Genomic DNA, 26,792 nt, shown 5'->3' with positions numbered 1-26,792 from the left:
CAAACCATATAATAGTATCTAGAATATATAAAGAACTCTCAAAATTCAACAGTAAAAAGCCAAATGATCTCAATAAACTAGGAATACAGGGGAACTTCCTCAAACTGATCAAGAATATCTACAAAAAACCTACAGCTAACATCATACTTACTGGTGAGAAACTAGAAGCTTTCCCCCTAAAATCAGGAATAAGGATGATCACCTCTCACTTTAACACTGTACTCGAAGTTCTAGCTAAAGCAACAAGAAAAGGAAACAAAAGGTATACAGAATGGGAAGGAAGATATAAAACTGTCTTTTTTTCACAGATGACATGATCATATATGTAAAAATCCAAAAGACTAGATCCAAAACCCCTGAAGCTAATAAGCGATTATAGCAAGGTTGCAGGATATAAGGTTAATAGGCAAAAGTCAATTACTTTCCTATATACCAGCAATCAAAAAGTAGAATCTGAAATTTAAAACAATACCATTCAAACGATGCAGTATTTAGGTATAAATCAAACAATATGTACAAGATCTATAAGAGGAAAACTATAAAACTCCGATGAAAGAAATCAAACACGTAAATAATTGGAGAGATAGTCCATGTCCATGGATAGGAAGACTTAATATTACCAATATGTCAGTCCTACTCATTTTGATCTATGGATTCAATGCACCCCCAATCAAAATCTCAGCAAGTTATTTCGTGGATACTGACAAACTGATTCCAAAGTTTAAATGGAGTGGCAAAAGACCCAGAATAGCTAACACAATATTGAAGGAGAAGAACAAAGTCAGAAAACTAACACTACCTGACTTCAAGACTTACTATAAAGCTACAGTAACCAAGAGCGTGGTACCCGTGAAAGAACAAACAAGGCAAGAGTGGTGGTGCGTGCATGTAGTCAGGAGGCTGAGGTGGAAGGATCGCTTGATCCCGAGAGTTCAAGGCTGCAGTGACCTATGATTGTGCCACTGCACTCCAGCATGGGCAGCAGAATGAGACCCTATCTCTTCAAAACAAACAAACAAAAAACAAAAACAAAAAACAGATTAAAGAGTCCACCAGAAGACCCACATGAATATAGTCAATTGATCTTGACTACAGAAGCAAGAAGCAATGGCAATATAATGGACAAAGATAGTCTTTTCAACAAATGGTACTGGAACAACTTGATGTCCACATGCAAAAACATCTAGATCTACATTGCACCCTTCACAAAAATTAACTCAAAATGAATCACAGAAATGTTAAAATATTCTTCTCTGTAAAAGATACTGTCAAAAGACTAAAAAGACAAGCCAAACTGGGACAAAATATTTCCAAAAATAAAAGACTGTTACCCAAAATACACAAAGAACTCTAAAACTCAACAGTAAGAAGACAAGCCAATTAAAAAACGGGCCAAAGACCTTAACAGACACCTCACCAAAGATATACAGATGGCAAATAAGCATATGAAAAGGTGCTCCACATCATGTCATCAGAGAAATGCAAATTAAATCAAGATACCATTACACACCCATTAGAATGGTCAAAATCCAAAATGCAGACAACACCACATGCTGGCAAGAATGTGGAACAGGAGGAACACTCATTCATTGCTGGTGGGAATGCAAAACAGTACAGCCACTCTGGAAGTCAATTTGGTGGTTTCTTACAAAAACTAAACATACTCTTACTATGTGATCTAGCAATCACACTCCTTAGTATTTACCCCAAGGAACTGAAAACTTATGTCCACACAAAAACTCACACATGAATGTTTATAGTATTAATAGCTTTATTTACAATTGCCAAAACTTGGAAGCAACCACAATGTCCTTTGGTAGGTAAATGGATAAACCATGGTACATACAGACAATGGGGTATTATTCAGTACTAAAAAGAAATGAGCTATCAAGCCATGAACAGACATGGATAAAACTTAAATGCATGCTACTAAGTGAATGAAATCAGTCTGAAAAGGCTACATACTGTATGATTCCAACTACATGACATTCTGGAAAAGGAAAAACTATGGAGACAGTAAAAAGATCAGTGATTGCCAGGGGTTAGTGGAGAAGAAAGGATGAATAGGTGGAACATGGAGGATTTTTAGGGCAGTGAAACTACTCTGTATACTATAATGGTAGATACATGTCATTATAAATATTTCCACCCCCCCCAAAAATGTACATCAAGCATGAACTCTAATGTAAACTATGGTCTTTGGGTGATAATGATGTCTCAATACAAGTTCATCAATAGTAACAAATGTACCACTCTGGTGGGGGATGTTGATAACGAGGGGGGCTATGCACGTATAAAGGCAGGGGTCATACAGAAAATTCCTGTACCTTCTGCTCAATTTTGCTATGAACGTAAAACTGCTCTAAAAAATAAAGTCTATTTTTTTAAAAAAATCAATCAATCCTCCAAAACAAGAACACTGCGTAATTTATGCACTAAAATAAGCAAATCACAACCATTTTACCAGTTTTAAAAAATGCAGATGAGGTCACTGTTGAGTCTCTACACAAGTAAGTATCTTGCTCTAACTAAAGCTGTTTTGACTTAGTGTATACTGTACTAGTCAAGTGTCTGGAACAGTAGAAAGACTCTGGCTAACTAATGCAGAAGAGTAATTCACTGGAAGGATATCTGATAGCTCACAGAATTGACACAAAGCTAGAGATACACATTCAGAAAACTGGGAGTAACCAAGGCAGCTTGGAACTACAGCCAAGGATCTCCCACAGAAACGGCTTAGCTGAGGGTGCTTCTGCAGCCAACACAAGACTTCTGGATGCCTAGAAGCTACTGCTGGTGGCAGAATGATTTCTAAATTGTCTCTGGTTATCTGCATGAGGGGCTCAACTCTGAGTTCCAAATGCAAGCATTTGATGCACCCAATAAAAACACCCAGCATCAAATGGCATCTACTGAAAGCCCACCAATTTAAGTATTATAAAGAATACACTTTGAGACACACTGTCCAGGGACTTCATATAAATAATATTCTTTTATACAATCCTCACTACTCAAGCCAAGTTTTATCCCTATTTACAGATAGAAAACTGAGGCTCAGAGGAAAAAAAAGTGCTTTGCTTGGTTAGTAAATGTTGGCACCAAGATCCAAATCCAGGTCTGACTCTCAAGTCCATACTTTAATATTGTTCTGTTCACTTTATTTATCAGTTTTATTACTACAAAATACTTGGCAGATGAATATAAATTTGTGACAGATTCTTCTACACTGTTGGATCCTACTGTCAAAAAAATTATTCCAAGAGAGGAATCTGGGGCACAAGCTGAGATACTGTCACTCTCACTAATGAAGGGAACAGTAATTGGGGACTGAGTTCCACCTAACTCTTAGAAGGTAAACAGGTGAAAATCCCATTACATAAAAAAAAACCTGTAACAAAAAAAGTCAGTTTGAAACAAATTCCTGGAAATGGCCTACTGCCTTTGTTGGGTCAGAACCAGAACTCTGAATACCAAGCAATCTCTACGTGTAAGAAATACTTTTTCCTAAACATAGGTCAGAAAGACAACAAACTTTAAGGAAACAAATTATTATGAATCACCATCCCATAGCTAAATCAACTATTTATTTTTTCACTTCTTCATTCCCCCAACCTTCACTTACCTTTGAGGTTTGAATTCTGATTTTGCAGAGTTCACACAAAGAACAAGTGTATACAACTAAAATATACCGAGGGAAGTCACTCTTTACAGGGTGATGCATTCTGTAGTCATCACCTCCAGCTGATAAAATTTAGGAACAATGACTTTCACTATTGAATCAGCTTAAGGGCAGAGGACACCTGTAGTTCCCAGAGCTGGCTCAAGAGCAGTTGAGAGCAGTGGTATACTAGCCTTACTACTCAAAGTGATCAGTAGCACTGACATCAATTAAAAACTGCAGAATTTCAAGCTCCACCCAGACCTGAGGAGTCAGAATCTGCATTTTAACAAGATCCTTAGGTGATTAACATATTAAACTTTGAGAAGCACCAGATCAGAATACAGGCTGAGAATCAGGAAACCTGGGTTAGAATCCTTGTTATATCACTTACTCACTGTATGAACACAGACAAATCTGTCTCTGTGTTTGTTTCCTCAACTATGAAATAGGAATAACTGCTCTCACTTCCACGCTCACTTTCATCCAATCCATTCTCTGGAGAGCAGCAAAAGTAATCTTTTTAAAACATAGATCAGATCATGTTACTTCCCTGATTAAAATCTTTCAACAGTTTCCCTAGAATTATACCCAAACTCTAACCATGATCCAAACTCTAAGCATGATTTTGGTTCCTGGAACTCTCTCCAATCTCTTCTCTCTGCATAACAACATTAGTCTTTCATTTGGTACCTGGAACACTCAAAGTTCTTTCTGGCCTCTAGTCCTTTAATTTAAAAGTGCTATTCCCCACTGGAATGTTTCTGGTGCTCCCCCACCCCTTCCCACAGATTTGAGGAATTGACATTTAAACTAAGACCCAGAGAGGCTTCCCGTGGCATCCCACCTAAAGCTGGTCCCATTGTTATTTTTCTACTATAGTACCCTGCTTGTTTCTTTCATAACAAGTATCAATTGTAATTACTGGTTTGATTTTCTACAATGTTAAAGCTCCCAGCACATAGCGCTGTTATCTTCCGCATGATAGGTATGCAAGTATTTGTAGAATGGAGCTCAGGAAAGAAGTATGCACTGGGAATAAAATCTGTGATTGTCAGCATAATGACAGTACTTGAAGCCATGGGTCTGGAGATGATCGCTTACAGAGAAGGAAAGGAGGTCCCAAACTAAGTTATTTGTTCTAGCATTTAAAGGCAAGGCAAAGGAGAAGAATCTAGCAATGGAGAGGCTGATGAGGTAGGAGTAAAACTAGTTAATCAGGATATCATGAAAGATAAAGATGGCAAGAGTGATCAGTTGCATCAAATGTCAAAATGTGTCCACAGAGAAACGTTTGTTGAAATTGGGACTAGAGATAACTTGACAAGCAATCATTTCAGTGGGGTAGTGGGAATGAAAGCCAGACTGGAGTGAGTCAGGCATTCAGTAGAAAGCGAGGAAGCATAGATGGCATGTGTGAAAAACTCTTTTGAAAATGTTGGCTGTAAATGGAAGCAGAGAATTATAGGGTCACTGAAAAGTAGAGAGGAAGGAAGGGGAATAAGGACCCTAGCCAGTGGATGCAAATTATCTTGTAAAGAGGGGATAACTGAAAGAGTCCCTAAGAAAGTTAGAGACAGAGGATCATTTAGCCTCTCATTAATTAATGAGTACTTATGTGGGTTTTGAACACAATAACTATCCAGAATTAGGACAATCCTCTCCCTAATCTCTTAAATCTTGACTGAGTTTCCCTCCATATGTGCTTACATTGCACCCCGTACCTATCACTTTCCTATTAATGAGAAAATGTCTGCCACACAGTGGGTAAGTTAAAAAAACAAAACAAAACAAAAAAAACCCTGGGAAGGGAAGAAATATACATTATCAGTAGTTGCCTCTAGGTGGCAGGATAACACACAGTTTACTTTATGCTTCATGCTTTTCAGATCCTTCCAAATTTCCTATAAATCACGCATCTATTTACAATGAGAATTTTTTGTAAAATTTTTCTGAAGAAAACAGTTGCCCCTGAGCCAAAGGACATGCACCAAATTAAGAACAGAATCGTCTAAACAAATGTCTTGGATTAGCTGCTGCCTGCTCTTGGGAGCTTTTTCCTACACTTTCTGGTGTTTGGAGCATGGAGCACAGGAAGCACTCTGGTTGACTGTTGGTACGTAAGAGATGTTGCACATACGTATGGGAGTGAGGATGAATCAAAATCACCCTAAAACTCCCACTGAAACAAAACATGGAAAAACATTATGGCAGTTTTTAAAACAGAAAATGCTTAGAGAACTCCAATGTGCCACAAAGCAAAATAACTGATTCTTTTTGCCTTGTAATCATTCCCTTTGCCTCTCACAGTTCCTGAAAGTAAATTCAGTTGAGAGCTGCCATGACCATCCATTACGTCAGAAAGCAGCAAGCTGATTCTTGAAACCTGGCCTCCTACTCATTATTTGATTACAGAAGCACAGACATCACTGATTAACTGATTTTTTAAAGGGAACACCACATGATTGTCAGGTCTTTATATCCGGTCTAGTTTCTGATTATTTTAACAGCCACTCAACGAATATTCTGAAAACCATTTATGATCACAATAACAACAGCTAACTAACATTTACTCTATACCTATTATGTATTATGTCTAATCCTCATAACAAGTTAGAGATGAAGACTATGCCCAGTTTAATGAGGCTGAGAGTGGCCACATATCTATGAAGTGGTAGAACCTGGATTCAAACCCAAATGTTCCACAACTCCACAGTGCACATGTCTATATACACAGCCCACCTCGCTATCCCCCTCCTATAGATACCAGCCTCCCTATCCTCAGCCACCTAAAACATGAGTCTCATGTACCCTGGGAATTTGCTGACCTAGACTTTACTGGACACTGATAGTAAGATGTAATAATAAAGCAAATGAAGAATAGCATTTACTCAAGAGAAATCTGGAAATTATTTGCAGAAATACCTTGACAAGAGTCTCTCATTTAAAATCTGAAAACACTATACTTCATATTGAGTGTATATGCTTGCTCCAGATGTTTTTCTGCACTGCAGTAAGCTCAAAGAAAACAAGGGCAGGGATATCAAGAAAAAGAAATCTGAAACCTCCAACATTGACTTTGGAGGTGAGAATGGTATCTGAGACCACATCCCCTGCAACATCTTCTACTCTACAGTCCTGGGAAGCTACATATCCAGGAGTTATACTTCTGGTCATGTATTCCCAGTTACTTAGAGAAACTGGCCATCAGAAGAACTAGGCAACAAAACAGGGCTCACCCAAGTTATAGATGATCAGTTTTGCCAGTAGAGAGGAAATGGCAGCATGTCAAGGAGCCCTTCTTAGCATTCTCAACAGAAAATAAAAATAGCAACGCCTAAATTTAAGTTATGAAAATTAAGGAAGAGATTCCTTGTCTACAAATTTTCAACTGGTGCTCTGGAATTATCCTAGTCTACCCTTTAAGAATTATGCTCCCCACCCCTTCCTTTTTCCATCCCGTTCCTTATTTGTGGCTGGAGTTGGTGCAAAAGATCAATTATAACAATGACTGGTTATTCCCTCATACCTCATCACATCTAGTTTCAAAGATGCATACGCTTTCTCAGCCTTCCCCACTTCTGACAGAAAATTAAGAAATCAGCCTCTAAACTAATATTCCTTATTCAAATTTCAAGAATTTGCCCACAGAAAAGGCTGCCCTATCTAGTAGGTTAATTTCACTCAGAAGGGCCACAAGCAGCACTCAAGGAGTTCAAGAAAATATTTTCTTTTGTCAGAAGTCAAGTTACTTAAAAATCATCTTATAAATAATTTACTTCACCTGAGACTTATTTTGAAAACTGAAAATGCCTGGCCATATAAGTATCTAATTCAGTAGGTCTGAGCTGGGGACTGGCTTTTTTTTTTTTTTTTTTTTGCAGGCTGCTTAGGTCAGCAGTCCCCAACCTTTTTGGCACCAGGGACTGGTTTCATGGAAGACCATTTTTCCACGGATTGGGGTGGGGGGGGATGGTGGTTTCGGGATGATTCAAGCACATTACATTTATTGTGCACTTTACTTCTATTATTATTACATTCTAATATATAATGAAATAATTATACAACTCACCATAATGCCGAATCTAATGCTGCCGCTGATGTGACAGGAAGTGGTGATGACTGTGATGGGGAGTGGCTGTAAATAGGGATGAAGCTTCCCTAGCTCACCTGCCGCTCACCTCCTGTTGTGCAGCCCAATTCCTGACAGGCCACAGATGGGTACCAGACTGATACCAGTCCAAGGCCCAGGGGTTGGGGATAGCAGGTATAGGTGATTTGGCTGCACAGGGCAGCCTTGAGAGCCACTATGTTAGATATTACTAAATATGCTTTTCCAATCTGCTACTAACTTAGGAATTTGCTTTAAAATAATGGAAGGAGGGAGTGGGGTATAAATAAAACAGCCCCGTGTTGATAACTGTTGAAGCTGGGTGACAGTTACATGGACATTCATTATACTATTTTCTATTTTTGTATGTTTTTAAAATCTCATAAATTAAAGACATTTTAAATTAAAATCTTATCCTGCCAGATCCCTCCATTCCATCATCCATATTGCCTCCAGAGCAATCTCCCTAGAACTCAAAATCTACCTACATCAAGTACAAACTCCTTACTTAAAATCAGCATCCAAGACCTTAAGGACCCGGTCACTGCCTACCCTCTCTTACCAGTTCCATGATATTACATAATAGTCCCCTCAGCTCCCCACATGCTTTAGCCACAATTTTTAAGTTGTTTTTTTTTTTTTTTTAAACAAACTACACTCTTGCAAATAATTCACTTTTAAGCTGAGGATATTTTTAAAGATCAAACAGCCTTTCCCAGGATGGAAAATAGGAGCTACTGGCTAACCATGTGGATGAAAATACTTCACACTATTATTTAAACATAAAAAGCCAAACCATAAAAGTATTAGAAGACAATGTAGGGAAATATTCTTGCAATCTTGGCAGAGAAAAAGCCTTCCAAGAGACATGCAACTGAGAACCAATAAAAGAAAAAAAATGAGATTTGACTACATAAAAATTCCAAATCATAAACAGAAAATATGTACAGTAAGATGGAGAAAGGGTTACTATTTCTAATATACAAAGAACTCTCAAAACTGAGTATGACAAATAATCCAAGTTTAAATGAAGTAAAAGGGCATAAACTTGCAATTTGCAGAGGATATAAACATTTGCTCATCCTCACTAGTAGTTAGAAAAATGCTAATCAAAGCAAGGAGGTAATATTTCTCACTCATCAGACTGATTAAAATTAAAAAGATCACGGCTGTAATCCTAGCACTTTGGAAGGCCAAGGCAAGAGGATCACTTCAGGCCAGGAGTTCAAGACCAGCCTGAGCAACACAGCAAAACCCTCATCCCTACAAAAATTAGAAAAATTAGCCAGGCACAGTGGCGTGCACCTGTAGTCCCAGCTACTTGGAAGGCTAAATCTCAGGAAGATCGCTTGAGACCATGAGTTTGCGGCTGCAGTGAGCTATGATGATACCACTGCACTTTAGTCCAGGCAACAGAGTGAGACCCTGTCTCAAAAAAAAAAAAAAATTAAAAATATCAACAATATCCCACACCTTTGGCAGATAGAGGGAGGGAAGAGGGAACTCACAGACACACTGCTAATGGGAATGTCAATTCACTATACCCCTTTTGAGGGTCATTTTGGCAGTACCTGTCAAAAATTTAAATTGGTACCACCCCTTGACCCAGAAGCAATTCTACCTGTAAGACTCAACAATAAGGAACGATTAAATTATAGTAGATCCATACTTCAGAGTGCAATGCAGTCATTAAAAAGAATGGAGCTGAGTCATATGTTCTAACATATAAAAATATGTATAATATGTAAATGATAAGCATAGTATATAAATGTTAAAAGGCACAAAATTTTATTTTGTTTGATTTATTTTGTTTGAATCTTTTTTTTAAACAGCAAACATGTTACCTTTATAATTTAAAACAGTTGAAAAGGAAGGGAAAATAAGATGGGCTTAGAAAACATCACTTTATAATACATTGGATTGGAAAACTATGGCTATTTAGGAAACAAATCCAGCCCACTGCCTGTTTCTGTAAATGAAGTTTTACTGGAACCCCCCCCCACACACAAAGAAAACATCACTTTACCTTGAAAGTTTTACAAGCAGGAAATTCAGTTCCATCTACTGGTTTATGGCATCTATACATATATGCATGAAAACATTCAGCCAAATTGAATTTTCCCATCAAAGAGCTCCAAACTGACCTCATGTTAGAAAGTAGTAACCATGGTCAAAAGGGCAAAGAAACAGCTTTCTTCGGATTTTGGCCTTTCTCATATTAACTTTCTACTCTCTTTTTAAAATTGTCCCCATTTTGGGGGTAAGGTTTTTAAAGGAAGAGGGCCACTTATTCTGCACTCCTATGGATGATACTTGGTGCCATATTTAGAAAGAGAGATCAGTTTTAAGGAAAGATATAGCATAGTAGAAACAATACTGGACTAGTTAATCTGGGTTGAATGCCCAACTCCACCACTATTGAGCCATGTTACCTTGGACAAGTCATTATACTTACATCTGGGCCTACAAAATAAGGAATTTGATATGGATGATATTAAATATAGGGTCTCACCTAGCTTTTCTGTTGGATATGGAGAAAACTACCATTTTAAAGCTGTTGGTAATCTGTGCTAGAAGGAGAGATCTGAATTCATCCAAAGAGATTTCAAGGGCACCAAAGTCTGCCTTTTTAAAAGCAAAAATTCTAAAATCCTGTATATAAAAGGTTGTTTTCAAGTGATGCCTGCATCTCTTGAAACTATACTTCCTATACCAAGATATTTAAGGAACTCTGAGGGGCAAGGACGTGGACTCCAGACTGGGTTAACCAGGCTGGAGGAGTCGAGGTAGTCTCTGGAAAAAAATGGCAGCAGATGTATGAGTGGAGCTATTATGGCAACTATACTGGCTGGCTATCTCCAGCTTTATACTCTCCTGCAATACTAATTTATCAAGCAAGGCTTATCCCGAGGTGTTATAATATTGTAAATCATGGAGCATATACTAAACACACCACAGTGAAAAATGTAGGATAGTCTTTCTAAAGGGCAATTTGGCAATAAATATCAAAAGCCTTAAAGTTTTGCATTCCAAGTATAGAAATTTAAGGAAATAAACATAGATGTCATGAAGATTTATCTATTAGGACGTACCTATGCTTCTTTTCTTCATTCAACACTTACCAAATGCTTACTGTATACTAAGAAGCATTGTTTTAGATCATGAGAAATGGGGACTTAAACATATGAACGTAAGGAACTGGAAATAAATTATGAATATCATGCAGAACATAATGTAGCCATTAAAAATGCTATAGAAGTGGGAATGGCAAATTTAAAAACACCATTGCTACATGGGTTTGGAGAAAACTGCTAAAAAGACATTCTGGGGACAACTGAGGAAATGTGAATATGAACTGGATAGATAATATTAATCTAACTAGGTAACAAATTCCCTAGGTGTGAAAATGGCATTGTGGTTTTTTAGGAGATGCCCTTATTCTTAAGGCATATATGCTAAAGGATTTAAAGATGAAGGATCATCCTTACTTGATATGCTTCAGAAAAATTCAACACACATATGTACACATAAATCTAATATGGCAAAATCTTAACAACTGTCAAATCTATCTGGTGGTATACAGATGTTCATCATGCTATTCTTTCAGTATTTTTATGTTTGAAATTTTTCTTAAGCTGGAAGGGAGGCAATAACATTTTTAAAAAGAATATTTCTGAAAAAAGAATATAGTCTTAAGGGTACACAGGAATAAAGAAAAGCCTCGGAAGAAAAAAAAGCACACAAAAATGTTAATAGTGTTAATCTCTGAGTTATGGGATTTCAGGAGATTTGTGTGCTTATCGGTATTTTTTCAACAATAAGCCATACTTACTTCTACATCATGAAGAACATTACTTAAAAACGAAATCAGGAAAGTGTTTTCAAACAAGAATTACAATAAAATGAGCAAGCGACACAAAAAAGTCCCATTCCCAAAGCATTCTTACTAAATGAATTTAAAAGCTCCAAAGTAGTATACAAATTTAATATTAATAATAGATTTTTGTGTGGCCATCACATAGTTTTTGAATTTTTACTTACATGAGTAATTTATACCATACTCACACTATAAAAATTCAAGCATTTCATGGTACTGACTGCAGGGAGGAAGGAAATGTTGGATATTAAAAAAGTATTTCCCCTTTACCTATACAGGTTGAATATCTCTTATCCAAAATGCTTGGGACCAGAAGTGCTTCAGATTTCAGATTTTTTTTTTATTTTGGAATATTTGTATATACATAATGAGATATCTTGAGGATGGGACCCAAGTCTAAACATGAAATTCATATCCTAAAGATATTTTTAATAATTTTGTGCATGGAACAAAGTTTATGTTAAATATTTATATGTGGAATTTTCCACTCATGTCGTCATGTCTGTGCTCAAAGTTTTGGATTTTGAAGCATTTTGAATTTTGGGTTGGGGATGCTCAACCTGTATTACCCCTGCCCCCAGGAAAAAGATTTGAGGCAAAAATAAATGTTAAAAATGGTCAATTCTGGAGGGGAGGTAGGAATAGGGGTTTTTGTTGTATTATTCTCTGTATTTTTTAGCATATTTTAAATTTCTCAGAAATAGAAATGTAAACATTTCAGAAAAATCTAAAGTTCTCCATGACCATATCTCCCAAATAAACTTATCAGTTTGCTCTAGTTTTTTAAAAACGTAAATAACACCATATAGTATGTACGGTCTTGCAACTTGCCTAAACCACCTCCAAACAGCTGTATCAATTTATAATACTGGTGAGCAGTATTATAAGATCCGACTCTTCCCTATACCTTTTGCCATTACTCAATATTATTAAATTACTTTCTGCCAATGTAATGATTTAAAAAGACCTCATTTTAATTTACATTTCTTAGTTTGAGTATCTTCTCTTGTTATTGGATATTTTTAGTTTCCTATTCTGAGAAAAGTCTGTCCCTAATTTTCTACTGAGCTGTCTTTCCTTATTCTTTAAACATTACCCTTATCATTAAGATGAGACTATACCAAAATGTCAATGGTGATTAAATATTGTGGTGGGATTACGAATATCCCCCCAAATATGCACACATTTTCTAGTTTTTCCTGAATTAGTTCAGTGATTGAAACTAGAAAATGATGATGTAATGGATGAAAAAAATCCCTTAAACAAAAGCATTACTTTCAGGGGTACTCTATTATAGGAGTACATAACACCCTTAAGGAGGTCATAAAATCTAACTCAAAGAAATAAATGCATCTAAAGTATAAGTCCGTGAAGAAATGAAATAATGGTTGAGCCTACTGATTCATTTGGAATGTTTAACTGACTTTGCATAGCATTTTTGAGTTCATGAAGTATTATCTTGCTTAACTCTTAACAAAATTCTGTGTGACATTCCCTGATATCCTCTTGTAAACTGCCATAGCACATTTTGTTCATGCCTCATATTATTATACTGATCCCTTTGAATGTGATTTACAGGTCTCCTTCCCCTAGTAGACCACACTATCCTCCATTCTCCAACTGCTTATCTTTGTATTCCCAGTATGTGGCAGCAATGTGTATGTCCTCAATAAATATTTGTTGAATTAATGAGATATCATCACTGTCATTTAAAGGATGAGGAAACTGGCTCACTGATGAAGTAATTTGCCCCAAGTAACACAGCAGTTAAGTACCTATTTTACTTAAATTATAATGGCCTTATCTTTGTGGAGTACTCTGTAATTTAAACATTTTAAAATCTATTATCTCACTTCAATGCTCACAGCAACCTATGAATTAGACTTTTTGATGATCATTTTATAGATAAGAATGGAAATTTGGTGATACACCCTAGGCCCACTCAAATCCTAGTTTATATGAAGTACAGCTGTCTCTTTATATACCTGATTCATCTGGTATTGAACTGGGTACAGGAGCCTGTATTTTATGTAGCAAACATTTTAAGGGGAAGGTAAAGGGGAGGGAGGGAGAAAGAAGAAGGTGGAAGGAAGGCAGTTAAAGCAACAGGACAGAGGCAGGAGACCAGGTGTAGGTCCATCTAAAGACCATAGACTGGTACTATAGTATCAACTGCATATAACACTTTGAAATCCAATCCTGGCCCAAAGTTTTCTTGATATTACCCTGTATTCACAGAAGACAACTGTAGGCTTTCTCACATATCAGCAGTCTGAAAGGGTGGGGAGGCACACAGAATTAGGAGAGCTTTGAGAAACAACAGATGGGCTGTATCATGTATGGACAGCACAGGGGAAGAAATGATCACAGGGGAAGAATGACACAAAGGAAAAGGCCAAAGAACTTTAAACATGATCTCACAGTCCTTAAGTAGACGGTGAGTTTCTCAAGGGCAGAGACCAAGTCTCATTCATTTTATCCTGTACTCCTGTACTCAGAAACACTCAGTAAATGCTTGTTGAACTGAATGAAAAGAGGTAAGATGTAAGAGAGAAAAGGAAGATGTAATATTAATTTAAAAGCTGAATAATGGTTTCCATTTATTGAGTACTTACTATGTGCCACACATTGTATTTTAGACAATAATGTCTAAAAGGGATATTTACCTCCTTTCTAACCTGCTATATATGGTGCTACTCAAGTATGTAATAGTGATGACATTGATGACTATTAAGAAGACTCATTGTGGGTTACTAAGGTTACAGCAGAACCCTGAACAGAAGAACCTTGAACACTAGGGGGCTGTGTAGATAGAGAGAGATCAAAGTAACCAATATACACACCACCACCATACTGGTTAGGATCCTTCAGAGGATATGAATGTGACTCCTAAGACTTTGCAAAGTGAAAAACTACGCTGGTGGAACATTCAGTTATCACTGGCCAAAGTCTCAGACCCAAAATGACCAAAGAACAAACCCTATCCATCCCCACCATTGATGATCCCACACAGACCTAAAGGATCAAGATATGTTTTGCTAACCAGCCATCACTTCACCACCCTGACTGCCCACCCCTGAGCTGTTGCAGGGATTAAGTAAAATAGTACATTAAATAAATTACTACCTATTGATCATCTACAGTGTACTAACACCTTACATTTTCTCATTTAATTCCAATAACCGTATGAATAAGCCATTTCCCCAGATGAAACAACTGATAGGTTAGCTTGCCTAAACTGGTAGAACCAGTAAGTAGCCAGTCCCCAAACCCAAAACTGCCTGGGCTCCATGCTCTTTCTACTATTATCAAGGCATCTCAAACCTTTCTATCTAAATTCCAATAAAAATGGAAGAATGAAGAGCAGTCTGGGGAGGTTAAGTGGAAAGAGAAAAGTGGAACTGGGTACAAAACTCAAAGCTACCCATGGCAAAAGAGGGACTGTCCTTTGACTTCACTTTTTTATCTTAATCTCATTAGCTAATTCCAGGTCTGGGGCAGAAAAGCACAAGAATGAGCCTAAAACATCTTGACATACCAGACAGCAAGGAAGCTGACCACTAGACACCAGAGATCACATCAAGAACAATCAAAGCCAGCGTGGTGGCTCACGTCTGTAATCCTAGCACTCTGGAAGGCTGAAGCAGGACGATCGCTTGAACCCAGGAGTTGGAGATCAGCCTGCGCAAGAGTGAGACCGAGTCTCTACAAAAAATAGAAAAATTAGCCACGCATGGTGGCACATAGTGGTGTGCGCCTATAGTCCCAGCTACTCAGGAGGCTGAGGCAGGAGGATTGCTTGAGCCCAGGAGTTTTAGGTTGCAGCGAGCTATAAAGATGCCACTGCACTCTAGCCCAGGGAGACAGAGTAAGACCCTGTCTCAAACAACAACAACAAAAACCCAATCAAGAGCCAACTTTTAAGACAGACAGCCATAACAGCCAAAAGTGGGACAATATGAACTTCACTGAGGGTCAGAACTACAATGTATCAAAAAAAAAAAAAAGAACTACAATGTATTAAAATCTAACAAACGGTTACATCCATGAATACATAGTTACATATACACATATACATATATACTCAACCTTTTGAGGATGACAGAGAACCAGTTCATTATCTCAATAGCTATGTTTTTAAAAAATTGAGTATCCTGGCCCTCCCATATAAAGTATATCACTGAGTAACCAGATGAAAGATGAGGGGAAATATATTGTAAAATTATTCCAGTTAATAGATGAAAACAAAATGACAGCATTAGAACATAACCATTTTGTAGCCACCAACGAATTAATGGATCCAAAAAAATTCAAGACATAACATAATGATGAATGTTGCAAATGAACACACCCCTACCAATATATTTGCCAAAGGGAATAAACCTGAAATTTATCAAGCCTCTGGGTCCAGCTGCCAATTTGCAGGAAATAGAGAGGAACACCGATCTGGGGACATTTTGAGAATGACTGCAATGGAGGATCTCAAAATTGCTTCTAGCTGAAGGCAGTACTAAACAGCACTAAGACGGAAGTGTTTTACTCAGAGATAGGGAAAGTAGAGTCCCAAAAAAAAAAAATAGTTAACATTCTATGCCAACCACTGTCTTCTGCCAGTGGTTCCCAGACCATTCTGTAGGTCTGGGAGGGGCTGCAGGTTTTGCATTTCCGAAGAGTTTCCAGGTGATATACTCTTTACCACTTATCAGTGGCAAGAAATGGGGTCAGAACTTGAACTCAGTTAAGTCTGGCTCCAAGAGTCCCTGTTCTTAATCACTGTGCTGAAAGGTCTTTCCACCGGTAAGAACTCAATTGGCAGAATACAGTAATATTCACTTCTAATAAGTATCTAGAAGCAAAAAATAAAAACAAAAAAGAATATAGTAATAAAAAAGAGTGGGAGTAAAAATAAAAAGCAAAAACTAGGAGAAACATGCCTCACTATAAAAGACAGGGAAGTAAGACAATAATCGTAGCAGATAATGTACCCATCAAAGCAATCTTCCAAAATCGTTCCAAAACATGAGCAGCCACCAAATGCACAATATACCCAAACATTGCTAGAGCAATTATCTCTGATATCTAAATGTAAGGAGTTAAAATCTGGGTTGTGCTAAAAGTGGTACATAAATTCACGACAGTATGTTCAGACTCACCAATCTTTTAAATCTAAATGATTGCAGTAAAAGGTCATTCCAGAATAATTTATCTCCCTACTCTTAGTCCCTTTCAGTCACCACTTAATAACTATCGCAAAGGAAAAACTGCTTTCTTTCAACACTTAAGATTATGCAATCAGAATCTTGGGGTTGAAGAAGAATTTTAACATTCATCTAGTTCAATCAATAATCCAGACTGAATCAGATCTACAATCCCAATCTCTATTTAGTGATACATTCGTAAGAAATTAAATTTCGACTTTCTGTAAAATCACATTCTGGGATCAATCTATGTCACCAACTGCAATTTTTAAAGCCAAATGATTAAAAACTTTTTAAGAGAACTCAAAGTTAAAAATGTTCAGGTTAACAGCCCTAACAAAACCCATACAGTTGTTTTACTCGGAGGGCCACTCCTTCACTATCTGAAATTTCTATAACCAGAAAACCAAGCCGGTCAACAAGTACATCAAGTTTTAGCAACTCAACCCCTATGACACATCAAATGAGAGGGCTTCCAAAGAATCTTAAGAGCTGAATTATCCCTGACATTAACATATATAAACATCTGGTAACCAGTTATTGAAGAAGCAAGTCAGAGAACAATACAACAAAACACCAAGGAGCCCAAGTGCTTGTGACTATCGACCTTATAGATAGTGAGATCACTGTAGCAGCCTAATATGGTTACAGCTACACAAAGGATTTCAACAACTTAATCTTACTCCAGGAAAGGTAACGTGGAATGTGAAGGGCAAATATTTTCAAAGCAACCAAGTTTGGCATTTCAATAACACTTTGAATTCATCGTTGAAAACACACAATAAAAGAAAAAAACCCCGCATTTTCATTGTGAATTTGCAGCTGTTAAGAACTGTGGGAAAAATTCAAATATTCTAATGCAAAGTTCTGCACCAATAATCTACAGTTATCCTAGTTTCACAAACTCAGGATCAGGTTTAAGTGATCTTGTTCAAACTTCCCAACTACAGAAAACTCAGGGGTAAATATATATCACTATATCTAATGTGCTCTAAATTATTTTTGTTGAATTCATGAACTTACTGCAATTCCAAGAAATCACTTCTTTAATATTTAGTCAATTTTCAACTAGTGATTTATTTCTCCATTAATAAACAAAGAATCGAAAGGCCTGAATTCATGACCCATAGCACTTGTGATTCACAATCATATTTCATCTAAACACCTCAAAGACTTTCATTTGTGACGACCTCCACCTTTTTTGCTGCTTCAACTCGAAATTACTCTTATTTTAAAGGTAGGCACAAGCAGCCTTGCTCTGCACCCTTCTGTGCCTAAGTCAAACCTGGCTGGAACCTATGTGTCCAACATCCATTCTCAGAGCAGATCTTAGAATGGCCAATATTGCACAAGGAAAGAAATAAACAATTTAAAGGACTTTATGTTGGGGAAAACATCATTTCGAGATCAAATAAAATGAAAAACAATAGGAAAACTAAGGTCATGTATAATAGCTAAAAATCAGGATGTAAGTGGAAGCTTTCAAAAACTGTTGTTTTAATATTGCCATTTCAAGAACGGTATGACTGCCAGAGGAACTCATTACTAGGTCTTAATAGCTTAGAAGTTATGGGTCAGAGCAGCTGAGATACCAACATCAAAAGAATAAAAAGCAACATTATAAGTAGTACAAAAATAACTAAATCACCTAAGGAAATTGAAACCATGCATGAAAAACCCCAAAGGCACAATCAGGTCATTATCTAGGAAACATTAGCTTCTTCCACCAGGAGTCCTACTTTTCATGTGGAGCAGTAAGCAGGGCCAAGACACGGAACTGAAGTCAGGTATCAAATCAGACTTTGCCACAGAAAAAGGAATCCATGACTAGTTATTTTAGGATAGTGCCTAGGCCAGCAGTATCAACTCCAACAGGGATACAAGGGATTACTGCCATTGTTCAACTATAATGGGTCCTCCAGAGTCTTTAATTTAGCAAGAATGGGTTAGCACTACTACTGGGTTATAATCCCCATGTGAGGGAGGAACCCTCACATGTCCTATGACAATTTCTTCAACAAATAACTCAGAAGAAAAAACCAAAAGGGACAGAACCTGCAGATTAAAATGGATTTAAGAGTTATATCAACCCTTTTTGATAAATGGACTTTCTCTGGATCCTGATTAAAACAAACTATAAAAAAGAAAACAAAACTGAGAAAATCAGGGAAATTTTAACATCGGTTTTATATCTGATATTTAAAAAATCACCGTTAATTTTTTCAGTTGTGATAATGGTTTTGAGGTTAGGTTTAAAGAACCCTTGCCTTTTAGAGAGACAAATATTTTACAAATAAAAATATGACAATACGCATTTACTTCAAATTAAGCCACTGGGGGATCAGTGGATAGAAATATAGATGAAACAAAATAACTACAAGTTGATACTGTTAAAGCTGGTGATGAGTACATGGGAGGGGAATCACTGTATTATTCAATTTTTATATGTTTGAAATTTTTCATATTAACTCTTTAAAAAAGAATTAGACATATTATCTTGCAATTTTATTTTTTGAATGCTTAGGGTGATTTAAAAAATCACATACAGATAGCATTAAACAGTTCCATTTAATTCAGTAATGAGCTTCACTTAAAATGCAAAAAGCAACCAGTGCTACATACATCAGATCCAGACATTAGAAGAAACCAAAGTAGCTCAATCATAGAATGGAAATACATACACCCTCACTACCACCATTCCAGGAAGTAAAATACAAATACTACCCCCAAAGATCTACAAAAACTAACCTAAAATCACAGCCAATCATACTCATCCTGGTGGGAAATCCCAACACTGCTCCAACAGCTTCCTGAACCTTCCTGACCAAGTTGGTCTGCTGGTTCCTCTGGAGCTCTAACCCACTCAGGTCAGGCTACTGGAGGACCTGCAAAAAAAGGTGGTGGTGGGGGAGAGATACACAACACATTAATTGATAGAACACCATTCTATCAATGTTCAAACATAATCACAGTTATCATCTCTGAAGCAAAAGCCTTCATATATCGATTTGCATTTTTTAAGACCTACTTTGAGCAGTTAAGAATTCAGAACCAATAGCTATAGCAATACTTCTGACACTTCCACAACACCCCTGAAAAGTCAACTCAGTTCTCAACTCAAATGAAATTATAGGAAATAGTGTTTGTTTTACAGACAATTTTCTATCCTCAATATAAACTGATACGAAGGAAATTTTTAATTTATTATTTTTGTGAAAAAAATATGTACACAAAAAAATTATTCTTCACCTTCATACATGCCTTTTGGCCATACTGGGAGACAAACAAACATCCTGGAAACTCAGGCTGAACTTTGCCATTGAACCTTAAACAAAGTTTTTATTTGGTATTGCCACTCCTTCCTCTCTTCTCAGAGATCTACCTAGAACAAATTAAACTTTTAGGTCACATGTAGATTATCATTCCCAGATTTATTCTAATGCTGAATGACAAGAGTCAAATTGAGGTTTAATTTGTCATCACTGTTTAACTCATAGTAAAATGCGCGAAGGCAAAATCTCACAACAAAAAGTTATTTCCTGTTCTCCAATGAGAAAGGGGGAATTTCTATTACCTCCAAAGAACTTTGAACTAAATAAAGCAAACCCTGAAGCTCAAAACTAGAGCTCACATATAATTATTGGATGGGTTACCCATTGTAAATTTTCGATCCTAATAAATTTTTACCACCATGTTCCCACTTCAACCTCCATCATCGAGACAAGGTAATCAGAAAAAATTCACTCATTTTAACACTGGTCTAATCAAAATATTAACAGTAAGGAAAACTTATCTCCAAGTCATATATAGTCACTTCTATTTAATAAGTATGTTAGAAAATATAAAATAGCAAAAACACAACAGGAGGTTGTGTAATAAAGAACAAGCAGTAATTCACTTTGGAAAAGAAGCCTGATGTTCCAAATGATCTTACAGATAGGAATTATCCTGCTCTGGTAAGAAGATGCCAAATAGCGGATCCCCACACTGATCTAAGGACCAAAAAAATGAGGTAGGGGGAAAGCAGCATGAAGACTTGAAAACTACCCAGCAGAAGTCCCCTTTACCACTGTGAAACACATGGTATGAAATTTCATTACTTTCGTAGGATGAATGAGAGGCCAGGCTGCCTGTGAAGGAGTGGAAAGAATGAGTGGGCAAGGGTTGAGGCACCCTTTCCAAAAGGTAGAACACCTGGGTGTGGTTCTTGACAGGAACATTATGGCTGGTGGTCATTCCAAGATCATGATTTTGTACTGAAATCCGTAGACTAGTAGAAGGAAACAAAGAGTGGGAATCACATTCAAACATCATGGCCTATGAGGGGGGAAAAATACAAAAAATGATAGATCTGACCTAGAAATATACCAAAAATTTAGTTAAAGAAGCAAAAATCTCTTATTCTTTCCCAGGTCATAAAACTAGCATATGACATAGATGCTTCTACCAATGTATTCTTACACTAAGAAAATCTAATCATAACTTATTGTGTGCCTAGCACTTTACAAATTTTCTAATTCTAGTAACAACCCTTTAATATAAACACAACTATCCCCATTACAGATGAAGAAATTGAGAATCTAAAAAGTAATTTGGCCAAGGTCACAAAGTTCGATGTGACCCCCAAAGCACACAATATTTCCACCATACCAGGCTACCTCCCATCACTGGGGAATGTTGCTGTCTCCTCAATCTATGCAACATTGGGGCTAAAAGAATACAATGTTGAATATGTCATCTACAAAGAAAACAAATGACTGGGAATTAACCACCTATAGTAATGATGGCATGGGGGGAAGAGGAAATAAAGAAGAACAGTGTAATGACTGAGGAGAAGGACATAATCTATCAATGCTATTTTCTAGCACATGGAGGAGGGGAAAATGTTGTGGAGCCTGACAGGAGGCTACTTTCACTCTAGGGGATTCAGCTCCCACAAAAAGAGCATGGGGAGGGTGGGGAATAGGAGTATTAAGAAGTGAGAAGCATGTAAGAGGTGGTTAGCAGCAAGAATAGATGTCCACAGACCAAGAGGCTACAGAAACTCAAGAGCCAGGTAGGGAAAAGGGGCGGTTCCCAGATTATCAGGGGGAATGGGGGAGGGATGGAGGACAAAATGTTGGTTTATTGGAGGGTTATTCTCAACAGCCTTTGGGGGGGAGTATAAAAAAGGGAAGGCTAAGAGCTGCAAACGAAGAAGCCACGAAGACTAGAATCATCCAACCACAGACTCATTCATAGTTTCGCCTTAGAGTGATCTAGCAGCATGCAGAATTGAAGAAATCAGTGACCTGTGCCCCGGATAAGGGTCATACAGACGTGATGACCTGAAAAAATGGAAAGCTACTATGGTTCCATCCACAAAGATGGAGTAAATGCAGGGAAAAGGACAGGCTGTATTCAACGCCTGTGCCAAGGGGATCAATAGAAGGAGACGGGATGAGCTAGGGGACTCGGGCTAAGCTCCAAATTAGAAGGACTAGGAAAGGGGTGAAGGAGAAAAGCTTTGACTCCCCCCCTTAAATATAAGCCTCAACTATCCACGTAAATAAGTAAGATCAGACGGGACGATAGAATTAGAGGAGGGAGTACGTCAGAGACACTACAGCTTGATCCCTAAACCTTAGCTCAAAGACCATGGGAGTTGGGGAAGTAGACCCCATCTCAAGAAAAACTAGGAGATTCATCTGGGTCGTCGGCAGGAGCTGAGAACAGAGGCGGGCCCGCAAAAAAAAAAAAAAAAAAGTAGGGGGAAGGGGACCAACCGTCGTTGGTAGGTCCTCTCTCTCTGACTGCCCAATCTAACCCCCAACCAGACTCCCCAAGGAACTCCAGACTCCCCTCCCACCCTTGCCAAACCGCCCACTGCGGAGGCGACAACGGAGGCGTTGACCGATCGGTGGGGGAAAGACGGGCCCACACGCGGCTGAGGCCCGGGAAATGGTGTCGCCTCAACGGACTAGAAACAGGGTGGTCTTCGTCTCAGGTCCGGTTTACCGGGACCTCAGTGTTTCGCCAATCGTCACCTCCTTAACGTCAGGTACCTGAGAGGCGTCAAAAACGCGGATACACAACACCTCAGTCCCGGGTCCTGGCCGGACAGACATCAGCCTCCGCCGCCATCTTAACAGCAGGCGGACCGACCCTAGTCACTCCCCCCCCACCCCCGAGCTACCTCCGCCACCGCCAACGGATCCCAAGAGGACGTAGCCCCGTTCCCGCGAGAACTCACCGGCTAAGACCAGCACCAGCCGAAGACGTTGCCGCCACCTCCGCGGCTACTGTAGTCAGTAGCCGAGCCGCTGCCGCCTCCGCGCGATCCCGCGAGAACCTCTACCGGACGGGAAAAGCCTGAGCCCAGCCTTCCCAGACCCCTCCTTCCCCCAAAGCCGAAGTCGCTATAGCTCCGCTCTCACCCTACGCGAAGTGAAAAGCAAATGACGCACAATCTCACGAAGAACCGAGGGGCGGAGCCAATCCGCGGCCGCCGGCTCCCGCATGCGCTGAGAACTATCGCGATATTACGTTTTAGCCTCGGCGAGACCTTCGAAATTCACCGCAGGATGCCGCCCGCGCCTTGCCTTTAGGAAACCCGAGATCTCGCGAGACCTGGTACACGCTCCTAAAAAGGAGAAAGGCGGGGCTTCATGAAAATGACTGGGAGTTTTTCCGGGGAAGGGAGGAACCTCCCGTCCTGCAGGGATCTCGCCTACCACGAGGTTTCCGACCCACTGCGGACCTGGCTGCTAAACCTCGCGATGACACAGCTCAGCGCCAAATCTCGGCCATGTCCTGAAAACTGCCTCCGCCCCCGATCTAGGTGTCCAGAGCCTAGTGCTTGAGGAAAATTTAAAAAGTCAACCTGTTTATTCTCACGCTTCCGGGCAGGGCTGTACCAATTAGCCAAACTCCTTTCTGGAAGGGGAGAAAAGGGTCCCCCATTGTTACCTGCCTCCAGGAATAACATATTATCCTGGACTAACACATAAAAGACGTTAAATCGCACAATAAGCACACAAATGCAAGCAATGATATAACATTTTTTGCCCATTAGATAGAAAAAAATTTGAAAGACCTATAATATCCAGACTCCTTCCATCTCCGCACTGCAGGCTAACCTGAATCCATCTTAATCTCACTAAAAGCTCATATCGTTAGTTCTAGCTCTAAAGTCACCAATCTTAACTACTGAAGATTTATCTTAGCATAACCAAAAAGATCCAATAAAGTGGTTTTCTCCAAACAAAGGAGTCTTCCCTCAAAGGAAAATTCAAGCTGGGGGGGCGGTGTGAGTGCTTGAAGCTTTTAATATGGCAGTTTTTCCACGTCTAGCCAACAATGTTTCTCCAATAAATCCTGGGATCCAATCTGGCTCGATTTGTGGGCTTTTGAATTCTAATGCATTGTTCTGTCCATTCTAATTTAAATATTGCTCCTTTAGAGTACATTTTAATACCTAGTAGTACAAATACCTCTATCTTTATTTATCTTTTAAAATATTTTTCTGGTTATCCTTAGCCATTTTTTTCCCGGATGAACTTTAGAATCATATTAAGTTCCAAAAACTTGGTATATTTATTGAAATTGTATCAATTGTATAAATCAATATAGGAAAAACGGACATCACTACAAAATTGAGCCTTCTTATCCAGAAGCATGGTATCCCTTCTCCATTTTTGCAAACGTTCTTTTATTATATTCCTCTATAAAGTTTTATAGTTTACTTTTAGGTATTTTTATTCATTTTTCTTGCTATTGCGAATGGGGTTTTTTTTTTAGTATTAAATTTTCAAAATGCTTATTGCTTATAGATAGGAAGATATTTGCCTATTTACTTTTGCAATCGGACAAATAAAAATATGTTCAGTTTCACTAGTAACCAGAAAAATGCAAATGAAAACAATGACATATGATTTTTTGTCTTTAAATTGGCTAAAATTACAAAGATTGATAATATGTGTTGGCACAACTGGAAAAATAGGCACTCTCGCACAACATTGGGGAGTGTAAATTAGTATAGCTTTTTGGGAAGGCAATTTGGACAAATCTATCAAAATTCAAAATGCATATATGCCTTGACCCAGAGATTACTCTTCTAAGAATTTCTCCTACAGAAATACTCATACATGTGCAGGAAACATATACACAAATCCATTCATTATGGCATTGCTTGTAATAGCCCCCTCCCCCCTCAAGGGAAACAAGCTATAGAAATCGGGAAATGGTTAAACTGTAGTACAATCATACAATGTTGCTGTTTAAAAACTGACATAAATTTGGATTCCCTTGATATAGGAAGATCTACAAGACATACTGTTAAAATGTTAAACAGCAATTAGCCGAAATGAGTATGTGAGTGTGTGTGTACACTACCATTCAGATACCAAAACGTATATATACAACGCCTAGTAGTTACCCGCGAAGCCAGCCTGCCTGCCTCCCCGCCCCTCACCTTCCCTCTCCTCCGAGGCCGCCTTCCTTGGACCCGTGAGAGAAACGCCGAAGGCCCGGCCTCTACTCCCTCCTTACGGCCACTTGGCCATGACTAATGCCGGTACCTCGCATCCCCACTGTCGGCCGCTCTCTCGCCGCGCTGCCGGCCGCTGTCCCGCTGCCCCCGAAGATGCAGCTAGCTCTCAGCTGGCGCTGGCCGAGGCCTGGGGGAGGGGAGAGGAGGCGGGGTTCAGGGAGGGTTGTGGCAGGCCACCCGGCCCCTTCACCAGCCTTTCCCGCAGGCTCCCCAAGGCCGCCACCTCCGCGTAGGGTCCCGTGGGAACTCCCCCCAAATCCCCCGCGAGGAGCCGAGGACTGCCGCGCGAACAGAGCCCGCCCCCAAACCCAGGGATAGACGCTCACCTCGGCCGCAGTGGCTCCGCGGGGCCCGCAGGAGCGTGCGGGGTCCGCGACCCTGCTTCAGCCCTGTTCCCCTCGCTCGCCCTCAGTCGAAAGCCATCCCCCTCCGGCTCCGCTCACACTCGATTTGAGGCTCCACCCACCGCACAAGAAACCCCGCCCCTGCCCCTTGGGAGGGCGCTCCCTCCGCGGTGAAGCCGGGTAACCCTCACGGCCCAGTAAACGCAACCGTAGAGGATACTAGGGTCGCTAAGGAATTGCGGTTTGATTCGAGGCAAGGTGGAAGCAGCCGAAGGGGACATGATTTGATTTGATTTACGTTTAAAAATTAATGACCTCTCCAGCTGCCTCGTGAAGAATGGGGGGTGGGGGACAAGAGGGCAAGCCGGGACACAGTGCTGAGGGCGGGAGACGACGAGGCCACCGACCACCACCACCATGAGTTCACACGGACAAACCCTTAAAACACTTCAGGCACATAGTAAGCCCTCAATAAACATTCTCTTTCTTCTGCTCTTTTTATTATTTGGGATGTCAGTGGGATCGGCAAGGATCCTATGAGGATCTGCATCTGTAAATGCATAGGAATAAAAAGGATCTGGCAGGAGATTCCCCCATTAATCGCGCTTCCTCTGGGGTGAGGAATGAGATTGGAAGGTGAGAGGAGAGGGAGGGCTTTGACTTGCAACTCTGGCTACTTCGATAAGGTTTGAATTTTTAACGAAAAGTATGTATTAATTTGGTTCTTAAAGTATAAAGACAAGCACTATCCAAAGAACTCTTGAAACATAGAGGAAATAAAAAATGATTGCACCCTCCAGTTCTAATTCCAACTCTCCAGAGCAGTGTTTCATGCCTCGAATTGAGTATCTGCTAAATGGATCCATTCCCTCCCCCCTCCATATATATTAACACATAAAATTTTGTATATAATCTCAGGAGATGTACGGAGGCCCCTTTGAGATAGATTGTCTCAATAAGTATTTTTACACTGTTATTTTTAACGAGTGAACGTTAGTTATTCCATTGTAAGGCTAATTATTTAACCAAGACCTTATGTTTAGGTCTTTTTTATTATAGGAAATACATACATGA

The 26,792-nt window shown here is 39.1% G+C and overlaps 1 protein-coding gene across 2 annotated transcripts in view; it reads right to left on the bottom strand.

The window, feature by feature from the left end:
• The window catches only part of HUWE1 (HECT, UBA and WWE domain containing 1, E3 ubiquitin protein ligase), a 148,936-nt gene extending 123,153 nt beyond the window's left edge, over positions 1–25,783 (bottom strand). For both annotated transcript variants that reach the window (XM_012660636.1, XM_012660635.1), the window contains exons 1-3: positions 25,701–25,783; positions 25,403–25,501; positions 19,593–19,729 (exon numbers count right to left, since the gene is read on the bottom strand). The gene's annotated coding sequence lies outside the window, so the exon portion shown is untranslated. The remainder of the gene's footprint in view (positions 1–19,592; positions 19,730–25,402; positions 25,502–25,700) is intronic.
• Between the last annotated feature and the right edge of the window lie 1,009 nt (positions 25,784–26,792).

The sequence above is a fragment of the Propithecus coquereli genome, unplaced genomic scaffold, assembly GCF_000956105.1.
Source record: "Propithecus coquereli isolate 6110/MARCELLA unplaced genomic scaffold, Pcoq_1.0 Scaffold671, whole genome shotgun sequence".
Lineage (NCBI taxonomy): Eukaryota > Metazoa > Chordata > Mammalia > Primates > Indriidae > Propithecus > Propithecus coquereli.
This window is presented reverse-complemented; position numbering and strand designations above follow the sequence as displayed.